Below are 12,512 nucleotides of genomic sequence, written 5' to 3' on the forward strand. Positions count from 1 at the left end.
TGATCCCAAGTGGAGGTGAGCATGTGCAACTCCAACAGACTTCAAGATACAGCCTGAGCCTGCAGTACTTACTCAAGCAAAATTTGCATTTAACTCAGTGAGAGGTTTGCCGGACTTTAGTCAAACAAAAAGTTGGAAAGAGAAATCAGATTTTGTCCACCTGTGAGGAAAATTCTGAACGTGTCCATGGCTTTGCCTCAGGATTTATGTGGCTTTCTGCATGACATGCAACTCCTAAGTAACCCTCAATGCCCATCTATACAATTCTAGGGAAGACTGGATCAATGATCAAATCCTATCTTGGTACACATCATTAAGAAAATATACATACCTCTGTGGCATTGTGCCAGATATGCTTAAATGGGCAGTGAGCCGCATGGCGCAGTAGATAGAACACTGGCTGGGGTTGATAAGACTTGAGTTCCATTGATAGCTCTATCATTTTATTTACTCTGAGACTTTGGGCTTGATTCTTAGAGAGTGAGTCACTGGGGTTTGGTCCTGCACCATTCAAATCAAGGGGTGTTTCCCCCCTTATCTCTGCTATGTTTCAATTTGCCCCTATAAAACAGGGTTAATGATATTTACCCAGCTTTGTAAACCATGAAGAGCCTCTGATGAAAAGTGCTAAGTATTATTAAATGACTCCACCCATTCTAGGTTCTGCTCCTAGAAGCTCATTTTAAAAAGCCATTACAATAGTTTGCCATTTAAAAAGAAAAAAGGGACAATTTTTACAAAAGGCTGCCTGTTCCAGTTTCTGTCTGGAGAGGTTGCACTCCATATTATATTTCATTATGCCATGGCACACCACATCCCACCCAGTCTCACATGTGACACAATAGAAGCTGCTCTAGGACTAAATCCTGCAAACTCACTTGAGTTCTTGACTTCATTTAGGCCACTCGTGAATGCTGATGACTATTTACATGAATGAGACTCACTGGGCAGCATCATTCAGGACCACTCATAGGAGCTGATCCTGCACCTACAGATGTCAAAGGGTGTTTTGCCATTGATTCCAAAAAAGGCAGGCACAAACCTATACATTGCAACATATAGGAAATGACACCTATTATTCACACACAGTATTGTGACTAGAGATGGATTTAGATCAGAATCCCAGGTCTGAACACACCTGAGCTTTGGAGATATTTGAAATCCAAGTTTTGTAAATATCACCTAGCTTTATGTTGATCCTAACCAAAACTTTGTTTCCAAACGCTCTCAGACTTTTTGTAACGTACAAAAATCTGATCAGAATATTTCAGCATGAGGCCATAATGATTTAACATTTTTGTTTGTTTTGGGTTTTTTTGTGCACAACTTTGTTTTGTTTATAGCTAGTGAGGGAAAGGCAGTATTGGGCTGTCCAGTGGACTATTCTGGGTTAACTTTTAGTCCACCTGAGGAGAGAAGCATTTCATTTTATTACTCGTAGGCCATGATTGTTTAACAAGGTAAAGTGGCTCAGGTGTGGTCCTCCTGCTTTTCATCCAGTCCTTTTATTCTGACTACCATTCCTTCCAGCTAGTGAGTGGGAATTTTAGAATTATTGGCATTTGGTCAATTGGTATTTTAATATTTGTATATACACATAGGGGGTGTTGATGGGAGCATTTGAGTAAATTAAAATATACTTTATTCTATTATTTATTACTACCATGTTTGCAGAACATCAGGATCTAGAGGGAAGCTCTAGTATAAAATATAATATAAAATGTAATTTCACTTTTACTAAAAGGACAGAGAAATACACCGTGTTGTATGATCAAACTCTCCACACTCTGTCTTATCTATGGTGTATTTTTTCAAGTTTATGCTGGCTTCTTAGGCTCCCAGCAGAAAAGAATTGACCCGTAATTTTTCACTAAATGACCTGCTGTTTTGCACGTCTCAAAGAGCTCAGTGACACACCCATCATTAGGAAAATGACACCAAGGGTGGTGTACACCCAATGGAAAAACTTTGTTAAAGTCTCGGCTGGTAAACTAATAAACGAAAACAGATGGATCATGATATTGAGTGTCTCGGAGGGAGGACTGTAAGATTGTAGTGTTCAATAGATAATTTACTGTACTTGTTTCCAACTAATGTATTTTGAACAAGGAAATCATTGTATTTTATTGTATATTTCTCTTTCTGCTTCTAGAATGGGCAGATTATATTATTTTTGCACCTACGGAGTCCATCAGGGAAACAATCTTAAACCAGGAATATTCAAGCTGAAGGACTGGTCTCATAAGCTGAGCTTTGTAGGGGCAAGACAGGCTGAGGCAAGTCTGTTCATACATTCTGAAAAGAGCTTACCCCACTGTGACAGTATACCCCATAAGGCTTTATGGGGAGGGGGTGCTTATAAATGTATGTGTGACATAACGAATATGTTTTGTGCTGCCTGTGCCATGTAATATATCTCCGTAAAGGTTATGGTCTACTATATCTATTCATCCTATTTGTACATATATATCATTTTCTACTTGAGGTTAAGAATATGGGCTGTATGCTTGCTTGGTTTCTAAGTAAGCTTTGGGAGGCATTTAGTCAGCTTCTTTAGGAAGGAATTTGCCAGGTTAAGTACCTGATCAGGAAACACTTGGAGAACAATGCATCTAGGAATGCTCCAATCCACATAAGAAGTCTTCCTGGAGACATGCAAGATACCATGTGGACAATGGCTTAGGCCTGTAAAGACTGAGTCATGCAGGGACATGTGACTTGCCCAGGTGACTCCAGAACTCCATCTTGGAGCTGGACTTTGCATAGGAGGGAGGAGGGGGGTCTCCACCCACAAGAGAGAGTCTATTTAAACCCGTGGGAGACCCCTCCATTTGGTCTTCAGCTGGCTAAAGAAGGAGCCTCTCCACCCCACCCCCCCCAGGATACTTGAAGGAAACTGAAACAAACGACAGTAACTATAGGGGGTGTGAGTGATTGCTGGACCCAGGCTAAAAGGAGATTAGCCTATAAAAGGGAGCATTCTGGAACTGGTGAGGAACTTATCTGTATTTAGTTTGATTAGACATAGATTTGCGCGTTTTGTTTTATTTTACTTGGTGACTTACTTTGTTCTGTCTGTTACTAGTTGGAAACACTTAAATCCTATTTTCTGTATTTAATAAAATCACTTTTTATTTAGTAATTTACTCAGAGTATGTATTAATACCTGGGGGAGCAAACAACTGTGCATATCTCTCTATCAGTGTTATAGAGGGCGAACATAACCTTTATGCAGGGTAAAACGGGTTTATTTGGGTTTAGACCCCATTGGGAGTTGGGCATCTGAGTGCTAAAGACAAGCACACTTCTGTGAGCTGTTTTCAGGTAAACTTGCAGCTTTGGGGCAAGTGATTCAGACCTGGGTCTGTGTTGGAGCAGACTGAAGTGTCTGGCTCAACAAGACAGGGTGCTGGGGTCCTGAGCTGGCAGGGAAAACAGGAACAGGGGTAGTCTTGGTACATTGGGTGGCAGCTCCCAAGGGGGTTTCTGTGATCCAACCCGTCACACTCACAGTAAGCGAGAATTGGAAGAGGAGAGGAAGGGATAAGGTTGTAAAATCCAGCCCCTCTAGCCTAGGGCCAGCACAGTCCATTATAGCTGCTCAGGCTAGAGTGGCACGATAGTACCTTCACACTAGGTGGATGCATACAGGGTCACTATATACACCCTGCCCTGTCCCATCATTGCCTTCCACCCGGGCTTATGTTGGCTCAGGTGCAGAGCCATCTCCCCTACAGCAGAGTGATTTGTATTTTATAGGCCCCCTCCTGCATGGCTGCTGTGCCAGCTGATCCCCAACACAGGACTTAAGTGATGCAGGCAGTCTTGTGTTGGCCCCCTGCAGAAAGCTGGATTTCACCGTATAGGAAATGTGTGTGCTGCTGAAAGCACATGGTAGGAAAAACACAGAGAAGGGGAGAAAACACAATCTCATTCAGGTTTGCAACACACACCTATTTACTATAGTAGTTATAATATTTTCCTATTGGGGTGTATGTTCTACTAGCAAGACCTTAATTAATGTCAATGAAAGAAACTACAGAACCCTGGGGGGAAATAGCTAAAAAAACAGATGTCTACATTTTGCAGTAGACTCTCTTGTTAATGGTGGTTTCCTCCCAAACCAGCAGGCCAATTCAATGACAGAATCAGCAGTGGTGCACACACAACTGTACTTCCCAGGACATTCAGATGCTTGACTTTACATTCGCTAGACAGACAGATTTCCAGGGGAAAACTCACCCACTGTTGTCATACACAGGAAAGACCAGTCTTCTGTCATTAGCTCACACAACTAGCTGAGTGCTTGAGTCAGAGCCAGACACACTATGTACTCTCCTCAGCACCATCCTATTTCCCCTCCAAGCTCTGAGTCACTGTTACTTTCTTCCTGAGTGGGAAATAGATTATTTTCATTGGACATAGACAGGCACAGGTGGTTCCACCTATTGCAAGTTAGTGTAGAATCTACAACAAATTGTCCTTTGACTTTTTCAACAGTTTTCTTAGTAGCAGAGAAGGAGGGAGGAACAGTAGGGCCAATGGTGGTGTTAAATGCTATCAAAGCTACTTTTCCTAGCAAATACAGTGGGTGCATTTCTCCTAAAAGTCACCCAGATGTTGATCTGCCCATACGGGCTCCAGGTAGGGATCAGTACTTCAAAATTCTGGGGAAGTTCAGATCCGGCGTTATCACTCCCTCTGTTATGGGCTAACCCAAATCCCAGTACTAAATGGCCCTGAACTTTCAGAAAGTATGGGTCTGGATCTGAACATAGCAACTGGTTGCCACCCATAGCAGTGAGTAACTTCTATGGCTGCTGGCTGAAAGATCTAGGTCTTAAACTTAGGGATATAGCTCACAGCACTGTCTGTATATTTTTGAGCTATATTTTCATTTTCCTCTCTCGTTGATTTATGGTTAACCCCTCCACCCCACATTTTATTCTGTTTGATCCACAGGAGCCTTCCAACTTTTGTTCTGATGCTATTTTGCTCACTTGGGACTCCAGGCTCAATCATTCTCTAAACTATATGGGATCTTTCTTTTTATAGACCCTTTACATAAGTTTTAGCACAATTTACTACAGGTCTGTCGCATCTTATGCGCATTTAACATGCGCGATTTCAGCTTTACGAGGTCGGCAAAAACAAAAACAAAAAAAAGAGAAAAATAACAATTTAATACTGTACCTGTAGTGCGGGCAATTCCGCCCGCCATTGAACTCAATGTAATTTTGACTATACGCGTTTTTCGCTTTACGCACTAATCGTGGAACGGAACCCCCGCGTAAGATGAGACAGACCTGTATATTAAACTGGAACCTGAGATCTAGAACTTTCCCTCTCCTTATATTTTGAGTAAGATCAGCTATGGATCCTAACTCTATAATGAGCCTGCACTAGAATTCTGAATCTAAATACCCTCCAACTTGGGGGTAGTTGAAGTCTGAAACCAGCTCTGATCTAAATTTGAAAAATTGCCTCTTTTCAATGAACTAAATCAAAAGCCTGGATCTGAACATCCCCCTGAACTTTTGCAAATCAGATGCAGATCTTATCTGTGCAAAAGGCCAGAACCAGAACCTTGATCCCAAACCGAGTTTATGGCTTGTGCCATCTCTAATTTCATGTAAAGAGTTGTATTCAAATAGAATACAGACTCAAACTCTACTATGCCCTACTCATGGTTCAGCAGTGTGAAAGGACACAAATGTCTGCATTTGCCATTCACTTCTTTTCAGTTAGTAGTGGAGAGTGCTCCATGTGCTCTTACCATGTCTGCTCTGCTTCCAGGCTGCCACTCAGACTCCCAGAACAGCCCAGGATACACTCCTAAAACCATACGTGAGGCAGAAGCAAGGGCAAAAACATGACTGTCATGACAGAAAAGCTACTATATGGATGTAAACAGAGCAATATATCTTGCACCCACTTAAACTGAATATGCCCTTGAAGTCATTTAAAGCTGAGCTTTCTGTTATTCACATTTTCTAGTTACAAAATCACAGTTCAAGCTATCGTCTGCAAAGGGCCTAACTGACATGATAGATGTCACAAATACTCCAGTGCTAGTGGGAGTAAGCTGCATAGAAGCTCTTGATCACATACAATTATTCCCCCTTGTTTATTATACTTCATTATATGGATTCTCAGGTTACACTGATTACAGATATAAAATTATTTATTTCTATTACATTAGCCCTAAGAGTCATCAATCAGAATCGGGGTTCTTTTGCTGTAGGTACTGTCTGAACATTTAGTAAAAGATAGTCCTTCTCCCAAGAGCTCACATCCTACTTACAGAAATTCAGAATTCTCACTTCTGCTTGTCTGGTCTCAGGTATAACATTCACAATGTACCCAAATGGGGGGAAAGAATTTAGAATGACTTTAAATTTTTGCTTGAGGCTCATGAGTCTGCTACTCCCCCTTAATAGCGTTAGATACAATCATGAGAATACGTCTCCAAGAGAAGAAAGCACAGTCAGGTCCTAATGCTTTTGGCAGGAAAGTTCTTAGTAATAAACTGTGATGGTCTCCTCCCTTCTCTTCCTCTCAAGAACTTGAATGCTATTTGGTTAAGGATAAAAATGATTCATGGTTTGGAGTGAATGTTATGTTCACTTCCTCCTCCCCTCTGTTTCTCTCGCAGAGTCACCAGTCTAGCGCTGGGCTTGCCTCCCACAATATCCAAAAGCCAAATCTTGCTCAGAATGTAGCTGTGACGTGATGAGAACTTTCATTCTGAACATCTCCTCAACTGCGTACTGGCTCCCACACTTGGGGGCTGTTTGAATTTCCCACTAGCTTAGTGACATGAATGTCAATTATATCTGAGACTCACACTTCATTTCAAGTCCAATAGCCACACTTAATCTTGCCATGGAGAGTGAGCTTTAAATGACTTGTTTGAATTTCTGACAAACATTGCAGTTCTAGTCTGAAGTCAAAGCAACTATTTACTACTAAGTAGATAGAACTAATCAAGCTATTCATTATGAATAATTTGTCATATTTGGTCCTTTTTCTGGTCACAAACATTGTGGTTTTTACAGTCTTTATTTGTAATTGTTCAGCAAATAGTTTTTATGAAAATAGTTAAATCTATGGGTTACTTGTGAACTGTTCTATTACCGTAAATATTTGGCATTCAGAACTCAAAATTCATGCTATGTTATTGGTCACCTGAGTCACATGGTATGGCTTCTGTTTCCTGATTGTTTTAGTTTTTATAAAGAGTAGGAGTGCCTGAAGAAATTATGAAGGCACTGACTGGAGCTCTCAGGAAGATGGTGGGAAAACACTAGAGTAAGAGAGAGGAAGACCCACGACATTTTTAAATCTCCTTGTCTCTTGCACAAGAACATGTATACATGGAACCCAGATTGTAAAGCAGTTGGGTTCCTTCCTGAAGGAGAGAGAAAGATGTTAACCAGATATCTTGACTGTCTAGAAGACATTACATTACATTTTCTCTCACCACATTCACACCAAGTTATTTTGAGTGCATGTGTTTCTTTAGTCTTCATTGTAAGGTTTGGGCCAGATCCTAGTTTGTCTCACTTAATTGCCTTAGCATCAGGGTTCTGACCAGAAGGCTCAGGAAGAAACTGTCCATTCCCACACCCACTATATAGCACCATACATTATATTCAAATACTTGCCAGTTGAATGGCTCAATTCACTCAATTTTCTATTATATTATTGCCAGCCATTTATTGCAGTCAATCGTCATGTGCACAAGGGCAGTGGTCACCTCCCTTTGTTCATGTCATTTGATTGTCACAGTGCCAGACTGGCTCAACAGGAGTTTGGAGAACTTCCTGCTTAGATGTCTCTTCTAGCAATATTTCATATACCTACCAATTGCATTTACTCATCTCCCATTTTTTGTCATCATGAACAATCATCGTTGGACAGAAACAACAAAGGGCTTTTGACTTTGTGCCAACTGGTAAATCTCAAAACTGGCCATAGGACACAACAGATAGCCCTTTACTGTGTGTAAAGGTTGTTCTCTAGGAAAGTGGTCTCTGGGACATTGATCCCCCGCCTCAGCAGCTGGCCACCAAAGAAAATTTGTTCCGTGTTCTGGTGGTGGAACAAGTGCCAAGCATCTTCAGATGAAGGACCTCTCTCTGCTGCTCAGGCATCACACCTCCTACTCCCTTGTCTTCTGCTCTCTTACTCTCTGTTGCTTATGCGGAGATATTTTAAAAACATTCTCCTAGGATGTGTTTACGTTAGTAAAATTAGAGCCTGTATTTCATTGATGGTAGGGCTGCCCTGAAGCTAAGCCACATACAGGATCACACGCTTTTACCAGGTCATGAAAACTCAGAGCAGACTGCTCATGGTCTGCAGATTGCAGCTTGGGAAATATTGCATTATATTTTACACTGTAATAATTGACAAATAGTTTATAATGATAGAGAAACAATGTTGGTATTTTCAGTGCTAAGAGATTTAAATACACAACTTCCATTAATGTAAGTGATGTTTCTAAATCGTCTAGTCAGCTTTCAAAATCTCAACTCATATTATCAGGGATAAGAACTTAAATCCACATTTCTTGACAAGTGCTTGGATTCTTAACTGTAATTCTGCACTAATGCTTGGTATTTGCATAGAACTGAAGTTGGCGTGTAAGAGCATTTAAAAAAAATATAGCAAACTTTAAAACATACTAGTTGCTAAGGAGAACTTGCATGTACCAGCCATTACATATCTGGTATTTTAATAGCTCTAGATGTAATCGTTGACTGATTTCAGGTGACAGGTTCCAGTGGTAGCCGTGTTAGTCAATATCAGAAAAAAACCGCGGAGTCCTTGTGGCACCTTAGAGACTAACAAATTTAGAAAGCTTATGCCCAAATAAATTAGTTAGTCTCTAAGGTGCCACAAGAACTCTTTTTTTTTTTTTTTTTTGGCTGCTGATTACAGGTAGTAATTTCCCAACCTGAAGTCAGAACTGACACACTTCTACATTAAATTAAATATGTAATTAAAAAATTAACCTAAATGGAATTTTAAAAAAAATCTCAATGATTTTATTGGTGTTTTTTTCATCTTTATGAGGTCAATGAAAACATTTTTATATTTTCGATTGGAATTTTTCTCCTAAGTATGCCACATTACAGTGCATCAATAATAAAAATATGATGCAACCAATCAGAATGAGACAAAAACAGATGCGACAATATGCAGTGCAATGTGTCAAGTACTGCAAAACGTAACCTCACCAAAGCATTGCTCAGGTAACCAACAGTCTGAGAGCATTTGATATTTTGAAAAGAAATTGTTTAACTGAAGTTTAACCCTGGTTGCCTATGCTACTGATTTAGGTAGTCATCTGAAGGGACAGAAGGGCAGGTAAAGGGTATAGCCATTCTAACACACTGTATCAGGAAAACTCTTGTACTGCAAATGAGGAACTGTTAAAAGAATGCCTTTTCTGGGTATCAGGCCATAGATTATATAATGAAACTCTTTAAAAACTAACTTCTGAAGGAAGGAGACCATTAAAGGAGTGCATTATCTGTACAACAAATTCAATAGCAATTCAAAGTGTAAAATGAATAAAACTATTAGCAAAATACATTTACTGGGCACCAAACCAGAAAATATGTAATCATATGCTGGAACCAACTTAAATAAATAACTGTAAAAGAATAAAACCACTTATGAGGAGACTTTTTGTGTGTGTAATGAGGCTATGTATTTAACAATTTCTCTTTGTAGTGGTATTTTAAATAGGTCACATTTATGCCTGTTAAGATGACATTTTACACCCTATTTATAGAATCTCATTATAATGTCTGCCTGGTCTCATTTCAATTAAATTTTGACTTTGAAATGGGATGGAAGGATGGAAGAGGACAGACACTCCAGTGGGCAATAATGACGATTTTTTAAAAGTTTATGTTGCATTCTGAATGGCAGGGAGGGTCAGGAGGAAAATACGGGCACAGAAACATTATCTTGAGAAACTGAACAGATATGCAATAAGATGGAAACAGCTCCTGGGGCTCCTTAACTTTTCTGTGCACATGCTTCCTGTACAGAACGATTCCTAAACTTGATTTACCTTGAACCCTCTTTGGATTGGGCTTCTCTGTCCCTGCAAGTTACCCAATAAAGGGGATGTGTCCCCCACAGTCATGTTGACGGACCTAGCTGTCTCCTCAGACTCGCACTAGCCCCTGCAATTCATTCCATTTCCCCATGTCAGGATTCCTGCCCTCAACTCACTTATACTCTCCATTCATACTCATCTTGCTGAACTGCCCAGGGACACCACAATGAACTGCTCCCCAGATAGTCCAGTTGGGAACTAGGCCTTCCAATTTAGCTTTCCATTGAGCAAACCACTCCAATTAACATGATGCTCCTAGGACTTGACAATCACTCCAAAACACATCCGACACTATCAATGCCAATACCACAGCCCTGCACTGACAGTCAGATCAAGGGCCAACTCAGAGAACTGCAGCCCAGAGCTGTAAAAATGTGGAACTAACCCTGAAGCCAGAGTGACAAGGTGCAGATTAACGGTTACTGTCAACACCAAACATTCAAAAATCATGAGTTGGACTACAAATCACAATTGGATTAAAAAAAACATGAGATATTTGAAGAAATAATAGTTTCTAGAAATAATGGACTAGAAATTGACTCTCAGTCTTCAGCCCCCTTATGTTTATCTTTCCCCCATGTTTTCTCTTACTATCATGTACCACTCATATTCTCCCTTTTCCTCCCCATCCTCTACAGTCTCCCACCTTTCTACCCTGTATTACCTCCTAGATCCCCCTACAGCCCCTGAAGTCTTGCTTCCTGCACCCCAGGTTTCCTTGTGACTCTCAGTCTGCCCCATTCTACACACATTGGTCTGTACCCCATTGTTTGCCTTCTGCCTCCCCATATTCCTCTGCATTGTTATAGCTTTCCCTTCTGCTTCCCACATGCCTCTATCTCTAGAACTGATTAATATTTTTTTGTCAATACAAATGTTTAATGAAAAATAGCCTTTAAAAAGGTTTGAGTGAATTTCAGTCTCTTTGGGAATTCTCCAGTCACAATCAAAAACTGAAAACTTTTTTAAAAAAATAAATTTTTGTTTCTTTTGAAAATTTTCTCAGAAAATAACCATTTTCTGACCAGCTCTACCTGGGCTCCCTCCATTTTCCCATCCACAGGCCCCAGCAGGCAGTCATGTTCCCTAAGAGAAACCTGGCTTCAGCCCACTTAAAAACAATGGGAGATGCTGATTATCTTCACAAGGTGTAGTATCAATTCCACATGCAATGGCTGTATTGAAAAGTCGTCTGTCTTGGCTGAGAGCAGCCTGTAATTCAGTCTCATTGAAAAGAATGGGAAATGACAGCCATTTTGTAAAAGGGAAAAATTTACCAGAAAGCTGCCAGACAAGAAGGTAAAACACTGCAAAAATCACAAAGTGACAACTCTGAATTATCTACTGTTGGAGCTCATTACACTATTGTATAACACTGTGGAATGAAGTTACAGTTTAAAACATGTTTTTAATTAGGTAACTGTTCTGGTAACCAAAACCAAGGTCACCAAGGTTTTGTATCTTCCTCTGTTTATTATTGTTTGTAAGAATGTGATTACAAGCAGTCCCAACATCAACCAACGTGTACATGGATGAATTACTAAAACGTGGCACTATATAAATCCAGTTTGCTGAGTTTGAGTTAAATGAAATATAGTTCTTTCCCCACAGGTTGTAAGCTACATTCCTCTCTTCAAAAAGGCTGTGTTCTGGGTCCCCTCTCCTGGAGCACAGTGAAAAAAAATCTGTTATTGTTGGAGCTGGGCCTATTTTAAATAGGCCATAATACTTGGAGAGTGGCCTTTGAAAGCCAGCCCACCTGCGGGCCAGTGGAACCCCCCTTCCTGCTGTCTGGTCTTGGGATTTGATTCCAAAGCCCACTGTCTGACTCCCTTGTGTTACCACCGCCCTGATTTTCTGAAGCTTACTTACATCCCCTTCACCCTGTGAAAAACTGGAGCCAAACCACAGCACGTCCCACACTGGTACAGACTGGGGGTTAGTGATTTGAAATGCAGTACTTGGTAGCCAGCCTGTGTGAATGATTCATGATCACATGGACTTAATATTACCTGTTATGCCATTGTTTCTAATGGCTAGTGAACCTAGCATTTCCCCGTCTCTTCTGTTTCTCTGCACTTGGCCTCCCTTCACTGCCACGCTCCCATTCCACAGACATCTAAAAAAATCATTTAAAAATGTACTGTAAAATAAGAAGTACACACAGTAACCTATTTCTCCTAAATGGAGGAGTTTCTGGTGGCATTCATGCATCGTATATCAATCTTCAAAACACTATGCTGCACCTTCAACTCAGACACTGATTAGTGGAAATGAGATGGAAGGAAAACGACAGTAGAACCTGGCTTGCACCAGTTGCCCCAATAACTAGAAGACTCACTGTGAATTTGCACGGAAAGCCAATGTCGAGTGT

General features: G+C 40.5%; 1 long non-coding RNA gene across 3 annotated transcripts in view; it reads right to left on the reverse strand.

Moving 5' to 3' along the window:
* Positions 1 to 12,512, reverse strand: part of LOC122172366 (uncharacterized) — a 364,131-nt gene that overhangs the window by 37,575 nt on the left and 314,044 nt on the right. For all 3 annotated transcript variants that reach the window (XR_010598465.1, XR_010598467.1, XR_010598466.1), the window contains exon 4: positions 12,151 to 12,257. This is a non-coding gene — a long non-coding RNA (uncharacterized LOC122172366). The remainder of the gene's footprint in view (positions 1 to 12,150; positions 12,258 to 12,512) is intronic.

The sequence above is a fragment of the Chrysemys picta genome, chromosome 2 (genome assembly GCF_011386835.1).
Source record: "Chrysemys picta bellii isolate R12L10 chromosome 2, ASM1138683v2, whole genome shotgun sequence".
NCBI lineage: Eukaryota > Metazoa > Chordata > Testudines > Emydidae > Chrysemys > Chrysemys picta.